Genomic DNA, 12,086 nt, shown 5'->3' with positions numbered 1-12,086 from the left:
TGACACAATATGACCCCTTAGAATACAATATGACCCATAACAACACAATTTGGTGTCTTAAGGTTTCATATCATGTCCTAAGGGGTTGTAGGACACAATATGACCCCTTAGGACACCATAGGACCCATAAAGACCCAATATGGTGTGTCAAGGGGTCATATGGTATCCTAAGGAGTTGTAGGACACAATATGACCCCTTAGGACACCATAGGACCCATAACAACCCAATATGGTGTCACAAGGGGCGTATATTGTCCTTAGGGGTCATTTGGTGTCCCATGACCCATTAGGACATCATATGACCCCTAACGACACAATTTGGTGTCTTAAGGGGTCATATCATGTCCTAAGGGGTCGTACGACACAATATGACCCCTATGGACACCATAGGACCCAGAACATCCCAATATGGTGTCATAAGGGGTTGTATAATTCCCTTAGGGGTCATATGGTGTCCCATGACCCCTTAGGACATAATATGACACATAATGATACAATTTGGTTTCTTAAAGGGTCATATGGTGTCCTAAGGTGTCGTAGGACACAATGTGACCCCTTAGCACACCATAGGACCCATAGCAACACAATATGGTTTCTTAAGGGGTCATATGGTGTCCTAAGGGGTTGTAGGATACAATATGACCCCTTCGGACACCATAGGAAACATAATGACACCATATGGTCTCATAAAGGGTAATATGATCCATAACGACACCTTATAGAGTTGTAAAGGGTCATATTGTGTCATAATAGGTAATATGGTGTCTTAAAGGGGTCATGTCACACAATATGACCCCTTAGAATACAATATGACCCATAACGACAGAATTTGGTGTCTTAAGGGGTCATATGGTGTCCTAAGGGGTTGTAGGACACAATGTGACCCCTTAGGACACCATAGGACCCAATATGGCGTCATAAGGGGTCATATGTTGTCCTTAGGGGTCATATGGTGTCCCATTACCCATTAGGACACCATAAGACCCCTAACCACACAATTTGGTGTCTTAAATGGTCATATGGTGTCCTAAGGGGTTGTAGGACACAATATGACCCCTATTGATATCATATAACTCATAACAGCCCAATATGGTGTCATAAGGGATCATATGTTGTCCTTAAGGGTCATATGGTGTCCCATGACCCATTAGGACACCATATGACCCTGAACAAGTCATTTTGGTGTCTTAAGGGGTCATATGGTGACCTAAGGGGTCGTAGGACACAATATGACCCCTATGGACACCATATGACTCATGACGAACCAATATGGTGTCATAAGGGGTTGTATGTTGTCCTTAGGGGTCATATGGTGTCCCATGACTCATTAGGACACCATATGACCCCTAACGACACAATTTGGTGTCTTAAGGGGTCATATAGTGTCCTAAGGGGTCGTAGGACACAATATGACCTTGTAGGACACCATAAGACCCATAACAACCCAATATGGTGTCATAAGGGGTCGTATGTTGTCCTTAGGGGTCATATGGTGTCCCATGAGCCATTAGGACACAGTATGAGCCATAAAAACACAATTTGGTGTCTTGAGGGGTCATATGGTGTCCCAAGGGGTTGTAGGACACAATATGACCCCTTAGGACACCATAGGACCCCTACGACCCCTTAGGACACCATATGACCCATAACAAACCAATATGGTGTCTTAAGGGGTCATATGTTGTCCTAAGGGGTCATAAGACACAATATGACCCCTTAGGACACCATATGACCCCTAACAACACTATATGGTGTCATAAGGGGTCATATGACCCATAATGACATCGTATAGAGTCATAAAGGGTCATATTTTGTCCTAAGGGGTCATATGACACAATATGACCTCTTAGAATATAATATGACCCATAACGATACAATTTGGTGTCTTAAGGGGTTATATGGTGTCCTAAGAGGTCGTAGGACACAATATGACCCCTTAGAACACCATAGGACCCATAACAACCCAATATGGCCTCTTAAGGGGTCATATGGTGTCCTAAGGGGTCGTAGGACACCATATGACCCCTAACGACAACGTATAGAGTCATAAAGGGTCATATTGTGTCCTAAGGGGTCATATGGTGTCTTAAAGGGGTCATATGACACAATATGACCCCTTAGAATGTAATATGACCCAAGACAGCACAATTTGGTGTCTTAAAGGGTTATATGGTGTCCTAAGGGGTTGTAGGACAAATATGACCTCTTAGGACACCATAGGACACATAATCTCTCTCTCCCTCTCCCCTAATCGCTCTACCTATCTCTCTCCATTCCCTCTCCCCATCTCTCTCTCCCTTCAGCCTCCCCATCTCTCTATCTCTCTCTCTTTGTATCTCTCTCTCTGTCTCTCTCTCCCTCCACTCCCCCATCCCACTCTCCCTAATATCATATACTAATTTATTTATAGATTAATATATTAAAATATTATATATTGATATATTAATAAACAATAGATTAATTATGTGCAAATTTAGTTAGTGAATTTACTTATGAAAATTGGATATCCGATTTTTGTTGTAAAATTTTCAAATTTCAAATTTTGGCTTGGGAATTCTTTGGGATTTGGCTTCGAAGTGACAAGACTAGAAAGTCAACTAAAAAAACGTGTGTTTTAGTATTCCTTGATTTTCCAAACTTTACACTAGTGGCTGATGACTTTTTTTGTAGCCAAAATTGATAAAACGAAAAGGGTTTTTTAAGGATGTTCTCAACTTTCCAACACTATAAGGCTTGTCTTATTTTGACTTTAATAAATTATTATTATTTATTTTCTAATTGAATTATGACAATAGTCCTGATTGATAGACTGATTGAAAAACACTCATAACTTTCAAACAATATAAAAAATTTTGAATCCGAAACATATATCACATCCTATGCTTTGTCTACTATAGGGAAAAAAAAATAATTTAAAATTCAAAAGATTTTGACCAAGTTAAGGTGGTCAGACGTAGGAGTTTCTGAATTTGAGAAAAGTTGTAGTAAAAAATTCATAAATAATTATTTACTTTATAAAAAATTATTAAAAAATATGTGTCACATCCGGACATGAGTCTAATACTTATATTATAAATATTATAAAAAAATATTATGATTTTATTGTGATTAGGGTGGTCAGACATATGTCTACTTCTTATCTTTTTCCTGAAATTTTAGTACCACTGCATTGAAATTTGAAATTTTCATCAAATAGGATTTTTTTTTTCAAAAAACAACTAGTAGCTTAGAAACTACATTCAATTTTCTATAGATTCTCTTGTTACATATTTTAAAAATAATGTTCACAACTTATTCAAATTTTCATGTCAAGTTGCATAACTCTGATTTTCTGAAATTTCATTGCCACTTAAGGGCCTATTTTGGCACACCATGATCCTACACATACCTAGAAATAACTTTTCCATGTCTAAAGTGATTCAAAATGGTAAAACGGTAAGAAAAGATACTGGCATATCTTCCCTCAAGCGTAATGTACCTCATGATGAATTCAGCCATATCTGTCCAGGGAGCCATAAGATCTTTCCTGTTGTAGCTACCATCAACCATTTTGTTAACTCTTGAACGCTCCTTGTCTGTGTCCAAAAAATTCGCCATGTCTTCCTCCCCTATTTTCCTGTCTCTATAGAACCTTCAGCCATTCATCGCAAGACTAGTAACCATAGCCACGAGGGTTTCATCCAGTTGGAATTCAGCACCATAGGCCCTCAAAACCCCTTTCTTCCACCCATTGACAAATGTTTCTGTGAGCAGAGGAGAAGGGGCATGGAGTCTTTCCAAGAAGGGGACAATTCCCCCATCAACGATTTCCTGCCACACCTCCATATTTTTCTTCCATTTCTCAAAAGTGGGTGGTTGTTGCCTATTCTTGTCCCCACCCATAATGATCCAGGTCGCCAAACAAAAGCAGGAAATGGGCCACACCAGAGAAGTCTCCAAATAGTAGTAGGAAATGGGCCACACAATATGACATAAAATCCAAGTACAAGGGAAGTTTCTAGATCTTCGAATAGGGAAATCAAAAAGCAGTCGTTTCCCCAACTACTTAATTGAATCATGATTAAAATTCATTGATTACCGCAAGTGGATGGAATCATCACAAGCCAGATCGCACAATTTTTTTGGGAAAGAGTCCTTACTGCTTCACCATTTAACCGCCACATAGCCCACCGCCATATTGGCCAGTAAAGCAGTCATATATGTGTGGTGTTGATGATCACAATAAATATAAAAAATTGAAAGGGAACAATTAAAGTTGAAATTTAAGGTTTATAACAATAACAAATTTATTCCCACATTAACTGAGGTGAATGAAAGTGAAGGTGACTTAGATGAAGATAATCTTGGAATAGATGGTGATCCCAATAGATTTTCTTTTGGTGACAATTGGGATGAGGTAAAAATTTCTTTGTTTTGAAGATGTTATTCTCTAAAAACCCTTGCTATGATTGTTGTGGCTTCATTATCTAATCATGACATTTTTATTTTCCTTTTCCAATCTTGAAGGTTGCTCAAGAACTCTTCTAGAAAATCCTTATTTTTTAGGAAAGAAGGGGCTTTGTCTTAAAAATGTGTATTTAGGCTTTAATTCACTAAATGATATATGCTTCAAGTTTCCTATTTGGGTTAGATTTTCAAGGTTAAGTTTGGAGCTATAGAATAAATTTTTATGCTTATTGTCAACACTTCTAGGCAAAATTAGATACTAATTTGATCACCAAATTCAAAAAGTGTTTCTTGTTTGCTAGATTTTGTGTTTGTAGAAAATTAAAGGGTGCTCCATACCAAGATTACCTTATATTTCAACTATGGTGTTTGGGTACAATATGTTGAATTCAAAGACCCTCCTCTCATTTTTCATTATTGTTATGAAGTGAGCAATACTTCTATGACATATTTAACAATAAGAAACACCATTTTTTGTTGAGTAAAAGGATCAGAAGATCCTACTACTATTGAGGAGTTTGTTATAGTATTTTAGGAGTGTTGGCATATGGACACTCCAATGAGACATTGTGTGTGGTTGAAGGTTTTGTCATTGATGGCAACCTTGCAATCCTATGGCAACGACAAGACATTATACTGGCAAAACATTACATAGGCAACCTTGCAATCCTATGGCACTGACAAGACATTATACCGGCAAAACATTATTCAAGCAAGACAGTGCACTAGCATCAGCAAGATCACTCTACACCGGCACCGACACAGAAGATGTACACTGGCACAGAAGAGAACATGTATATCGGCACAGAGGCCGACAGGATTTTTGATATGTAACATTTTGTTTATTACTGTAAGCCGACTTGGCAAATTGTAAAATGACTCTTGTACATAAAAGAGATCATTGTAGACATTTGTAGGATATGGATAGGAAGTATAAAGAAAATTATAAGGCAGACCTAATGTGCGAATTGTAGGTCAAGGGTATATGTAAAGAACAAAGCAAGAACCGGTACTGAATCTGGCATTGAAGATGCTATTGTAAAGCAGTACAGAATATTGGATTTCTGTAAATCATCATTGTAAGTCAGTGTGACTTCTTATTCAGCAGTGTGCTCTAGGCAGTTGGCCTTCCTGCATGTGCAGGCCCCTATTGTAAGTAATATTCTCTTATTGGCCAGTAAGTGAATATTGTGGGTCACAAATCCCACTGAGGTTTTTCCCACACTAGGTTTCCTCGTTAAACATCTTATGTTATGGTGTTCTTTTCATGTGGATGTTTTTTATTCTGTTATTTACATTAATTCTTGCATACCAGTATATTGTTACTTTATGTTCTGCATGTTCTATTTGAAGAAAATTACATTACCGGTTAGATACTGATTCACCCCCCCCCCTCTCAGTATCTGTGGGAACCCTAACAATTGGTATCAGAGCCTAGTCCTCTATTTTCAGAAGCCTAACAACTTGAGGAAGATCTTGACACCGGTAAAGATGGAAAATCTGATGAAGCAACTTGAAGGAGCTCTTACTGACTATGATGCAGAGAAGTTGAAAAATATCAAATTAGAAGATGATTTAAAAGAAGCTCAGGACATTATTCAGGCACTTCAAGAAAATCTTACTGTTACAAGAAATAAGAGAAGAGAACTTTGTGAAAAATTGCAAAATGAGAATGATGAAAAGGAATCACTAAATGATATGATAAGCAAATTGAAACAAGAGATCATGACAACAAAAAATGAAATGCAGGATATGACTATGAGATTTTGCAAAGAGATTGAGGACAGAAAGAAGAATGAAGAAGAATTGACCAGAAGACTAAGTGATGCAGCAAATGAGAACACAAGACTTAGCTATGAAAATGACATGTTGAAGACAGATTTGATGCATACTCAGAATGACTCAAATGAACTAATGAGACAAAAAGAAATCTTGGAAAGGGAATTGGAAACTGCAAATCAACACAAAGAAAAATTCAAGAAAAGCTCAGAAGAACTTGGTACCTTATTGAAGAATCAAAAACCCAAAGGTGACACTTCTGGAATTGGATTTGAAGTTGGAGAAAGCTCCGGTACTGCAAATACCTAGGATCACAGCAAACCGGTAAGACCTTCTAATACTTACAAGTTCAATGGAAAATGCTTTAACTGGAATAAATATGGTCATAGGGCAAATGAATGTAGATCAAGGAATTATTAGAACATCAATCCTCCCACCGGTCAATGCTCCAAATGCAACAAAATTGGTCATAACTCTGAAAATTGCAGAATGAATGTAAGATGTTATGTTTGTGGAAGATTTGGTCATTTATCAAATAAATGCAGAACACAAACCAGCATAGGTTATGGAAAAGCTATTCAGAAAAATAATGTAACTTGTTATGCATGTAACAAGATTGGTCATATTGCTAAATTTTGTAGAAGTAAAGGTACACCGATAGACAACAAAAGTACTAGTTTGAAAGGTAAAGAAAAGGTTGAAGAGGTTAAGCAAGAATTCTCAAAGCAATGGATTAGAAAAGGTGATCTAAATATTGGGGATACCCCTCCACCGGTAGAACCAAAAAATGCTTCACCGGCAGGACAGAGAAATGCTTCACCAGCAGGACAGAGCAATGCTCCACTGGCAGGACGTTCTTCATCAAATTGAAGAAAATTATCTTGAGGGTTTGGCAATCTAATGACACATGTGCTATTATTCCCTCGATTAGAGAAAAGAAGTTGAAAATCATTCATTACCGGAAAATAAAGTTGAGCTAATACATTACCAGCAAGCAATTAATGTGGTAGGTAGCAAAAAGACTTTATAAAATAAGGTTTTTGGCTCTATTTCATTTCACCGTGAATTCAAACTTTCAGAGAGCAGGAAGATTTCCGAGCTAAGGCATTTTTGAGCAAAGAGGCAAAGCACTTCAGCAATCAATCCATCCAAAGGTAAAAAAAGGTATTTATCATCATGGCATCCTCCTCTGCACCTGAATTCATAGCAAACCCTATAGTAGTCGAAGTTATAAAATGACCTAGGCCCGTGTTTCAGCTAGTTCCCGAGGTAGTAAGAAAGATGACAACACAGGTGCTTTTTCAAAAATTCCAAAAGGTGTTTATGCAGAAGACCCTAGAATGTATATTCATTGCAACATAGAGGAATTAGGTGATGAAGAAATTAAAAACATGTATAAGTCTGTCATATGTGACAATTCCAAAAATGTGAAACTTGAGCATAAAATTGTTGAAACCCTAGGATTCACTGAAATCCTCTGCATTCTTGAATTTCCCAAGGAAGTGGTTAGGATAGTTCTGAGAAGGGTACATGGTTCATTCTTTTGGCTTGACTCAGTGCATAAAATTACAAAGGAAGTTGTGAAAGCAGTAAAAGGGTTACCTTCCACCGATAATAGACCTGACAAAACCAAGAAGGTCTCCAATGACTTAGTAACAAACTTAACTGGTGCAACATCCGACAAGAGATCATTGAGGGTTAATGATGTGACTGATACAAATGTTAGATTTGTTAGCATGATTTTAGGTTACAAAGCAACTCATGCTAATAGGCTTAACTTAGTTTCTAGTTTATGCATAAAGAGTGCTTATGACATGGTTAAGGACAATGTAAAAATTGATATCTGTGAATGGTTAAAGGATGAGTTAATTGACAATTTAGCAAAAATCAAGAAGGATAAGAAAGGAACCTTTAGATTTGGAAATTTACTTGTATGCTTAATGCTACATATAACCAAACAGGCTCCCAGTATAGGCAACAAGGATTTTGGATTTGACATACAGGTAGGAAAACAATTATCTGACTTATTCAACATGGGTGAAAACAGAGAAAAGAATATCAATGAGTATTTTCAAGCACTAAAAGTCAGAATGAATAAAAGAATCAGACTATCATAGGAAATTGTCAACAAATACAAGGATGATATATGTTTTGTAATAAAAAAGGATGAGATCTGGATGGAAGCAGTCATCCCAAGGACAATCTGGGTAACAGAGATGGGGTATGAAACAGATGACCACATAGTGGAAACTTATGCCAAAGCACTTCTGGAAGCCCCCAATGAACCAAAGGAAGAAGTATTTGGTAGTGCTGAGACCATAGAAAGTCAAATTCAATCTAAGAAAAGAGTAAAAAAGGTTGAGGCATTTGTGAGAAAAGGAACCAGACAAGCAAAAGCCATAAAGGAAGATGTATTAAAGAAAACCAGCATAACTGAAGATGAGTTGGCAACCCAACAACCTGAAACTCATCTATCACCGGTATGTACTTCCTTAGAAGGAGATATGCCAGCAAGTTTTAAAAGAGTTGTTAGGAAAAGAGACCCCTCACTGGTAACCACTCCTTCACCTAGAAGGACAAGACAAAAGCAACAAGCTGTGAGATCTCCAGTCAAGAAAGTCACACCTAAGAAGAAGCTGACCCCCAAAAAGAAGAAGAAGACAAACACTGACTTGGCCCCTCTTGACATATTATTGAATGAGATCACAGAGGAAGGTAAATTGAAAAACATAAGGAAAATCTATGACACCCTATCAGATGATGAGAAAGGACAAGTTGAAGAGAGTGTCATATTACACATGGACATGTATAAAAAGTTTCTGTTGCAAGTCTTAAATGAAATTCCTGATGAACTATATAAAAGACTTGAGGCCAGAAGGCAAGGAATAATTGAGTTGGATAAGAAAATTAAAATAGAAAAACTACTTGTAGTATACCCAGTTAACTCACCTAAGGAAATTGATGATCTGATAGCTCAGGCCAACCGGACAGTTTTTTCCACTGCACACCGGCAAATTTCACTAATGGTAGGTAGACTTACAGAAGTTTCAAAGGAGACAGAAAATGGTTGGGATACATTCTTGGTTGAAAAAGAAAAACAAGAAGAATATAGGAATCCCAAGCCCATTCTGGTATATCAGAAGGACAAAGGGAAAGGTAAAGTTAAGTATCAAGTTAGAGACAACTTACCCCCACCTCCTTTAAATACTCCACCGGTAAAAACAACAACTACAAAAGATCAACCAGCAGCTAAAAGTATGGATACAGAGGATAATAATCCTAATCCTGAAGTCCTATATACTATGAATGTTGATACTTAGAAGATCAACATAATGGTAGATAAGGATACACCAGATAAATCAAGAAACACAAAGCAACCGACAGTAGATACAGAGAAAAAGATGGAATCTAGAACACAAACAGAGAAACCAACAGAGCTAAAGGCTCTAGAACAGATGCCACCGGTAAGAAATGAAGCAGGAAGACCAGTGCTTAAAGAAATGCAAAGACAAATAGACCTACCAGAGGTTAATACTAGCATGGTCACTTCCACTGGTACTCAGTTTGTTGGGTCACCATCAAATGTGACTGAGGTATTACTTGAATCTATCAAGAAAATAACTAATTATAGCTCACAAGCTTATAAAGCAATAGATGATTCAATTCCATTTTTTAAATCAATACATCCTAATTGTAATATAGACAATAAAGATTCTTTAGGCCAGTTGGATACACTTTGTAAATATATTTCTAGAAATTTTGAGCAAACAAAGGTAGAATCTGTAAAGGAAATTGTAGAAAAAGAGAAACAGAAATTCTTTGAGGAAGGAATAAAGAAGTGTAACAGAGAATTTGACACACTTCTATCGGAACTGTGCAATTTATTGAAAGAGTACAAAACTCTGTACAAAGAATCCTGTAAGATAAACTTTTTGACCATAGATGTAGACAAAAAGATGAGCAAGGTACAAGAAGAGATCAATAAACTTGTAGATAATTTTGTTAACTCACCCAATACATTATCAGTTTTTGAGGAAAAGATAACAAATTTTGAGGAAGAATTGCTCAAATTAGAAAGAGAGAAAGAGAAAATAATAAACAAGGCAAAATTCTTGAGATCTAAACTAAGTCCAAGATTGGACTATTTAGCATCTCTGCGGAAGGAAATCTTAGAGGCACTAACACAAGGAAGCAAAACACCGGTACAGTATACAGAACTAAGACAACAATAAAAGACAGTAAGAAGTTTATGGATGGTATAAACTTAATTTTGGGAGATATTCTTCAGATAATAACTACCCAACTACAAGGTTGAGGTTATGGATTGGTACAACTACAAAATCTACTAACCTTTGTCATTGATGCCAAAGGGGGAGTAGTAGGATGAGAAAATTCAAAACACAGGGATCACATGCTCAGGGGGAGCTCTCACATTTTTGGTCTACACATTTTTTGGATATCTTTTGAAATTTCTCATGAGTGTTGCCATCAATGCCAAAGGGGGAGATTGTTGGCATATGGACACTCCAATGAGACATTATGTGTGATTGAAGGTTTTGTCATTGATGGCAACCTTGCAATCCTATGGCACCGGCAAGACATTATATACCGGCAAAACATTACATAGGCAACCTTGCAATCCTATGGCACCGACAAGACATTATACCGGCAAAACATTATTCAAGCAAGACAGTGCACCGGCATCAGCAAGATCACTCTACACCGGCACCAGCATAGAAGATGTACACCGACACAGAAGAGAACATGTATACCGGCATAGAGGCCGACAGGATTTTAGATATGTAACATTTTGTTTATTACTGTAAGTCGACTTGGCAAATTGTAAAATGACTCTTGTATATAAAAGAGATCATTGTAGACATTTGTAGGATATGGATAGGAAGTATAAAGAAAATTATAAGGCAGACCTAATGTACGAATTGTAGGTCAAGGGTATATGTAAAGAACAGAGCAAGAACCGGTACTGAATCTGGCATTGAAGATTCTATTGTAAAGCAGTACAGAATATTAGATTTGTGTAAATCTTCATTGTAAGTCAGTGTGACTTCTTATTGAGTAGTGTGCTCTAGGCAATTGGCCTTCCTGCATGTGCAGGCCCCTATTGTAAGTAATATTCTCTTATTGGCCAGTAAGTGAATATTGTGGGTCACAAATCCCACCGAGGTTTTTCTCACACTAGGTTTCCTCGTTAAACATCTTGTGTTATGGTGTTCTTTTCATGTGGATGTTTTTTATTCTGTTATTTACATTAATTCTTGCATACCGGTATACTGTTACTTTATGTTCTGTATGTTCTATTTCAAGAAAATTACATTACCGGTCAGATACTAATTCACCCCCCCCCCCTCTCAGTATCTATGGGAATCCTAACAAGGAGGTGCAAAAGGAAGACAATAAAAGGAATTATTTTGTAGAAAGTATGATGTTGGATTAATCTTTTATAGCTCCAAGGTTGGATGAGGATTTTGTCTATGTTCTTATGATTTTGTTCTCTTTTAGGAAAAAAAGTTTAGAGAAGAAAGACCCTTATAATATGGTAAACAAAAATTGTTGGAACAATTTTCTAAACTACCCTAACTTTGGGTTGGTAGTTTGTGAGGTTTTATTATGTCTTGATTGTTGAAGTCTCTCTGTTGTTCCTTGGATATCCTCTTTTGTTTTGGTGTTCTTATTGCTAAATGTTTCCTCTTGTAAGGGGTCTAGGCACTTTCAAAAAAATCGCTTACCTAAATAAAAAATACTCACAAATTTGAAAAGGACATTCAAGGAAGTAGGGAAACATGATAAGAACATACACGAATAGGAATGCATGGGATTTTCAATTTGCAAAGAACAAAAGT

This window comes from Cryptomeria japonica, chromosome 10, assembly GCF_030272615.1.
Source record: "Cryptomeria japonica chromosome 10, Sugi_1.0, whole genome shotgun sequence".
Lineage (NCBI taxonomy): Eukaryota > Viridiplantae > Streptophyta > Pinopsida > Cupressales > Cupressaceae > Cryptomeria > Cryptomeria japonica.
This window is presented reverse-complemented; position numbering follows the sequence as displayed.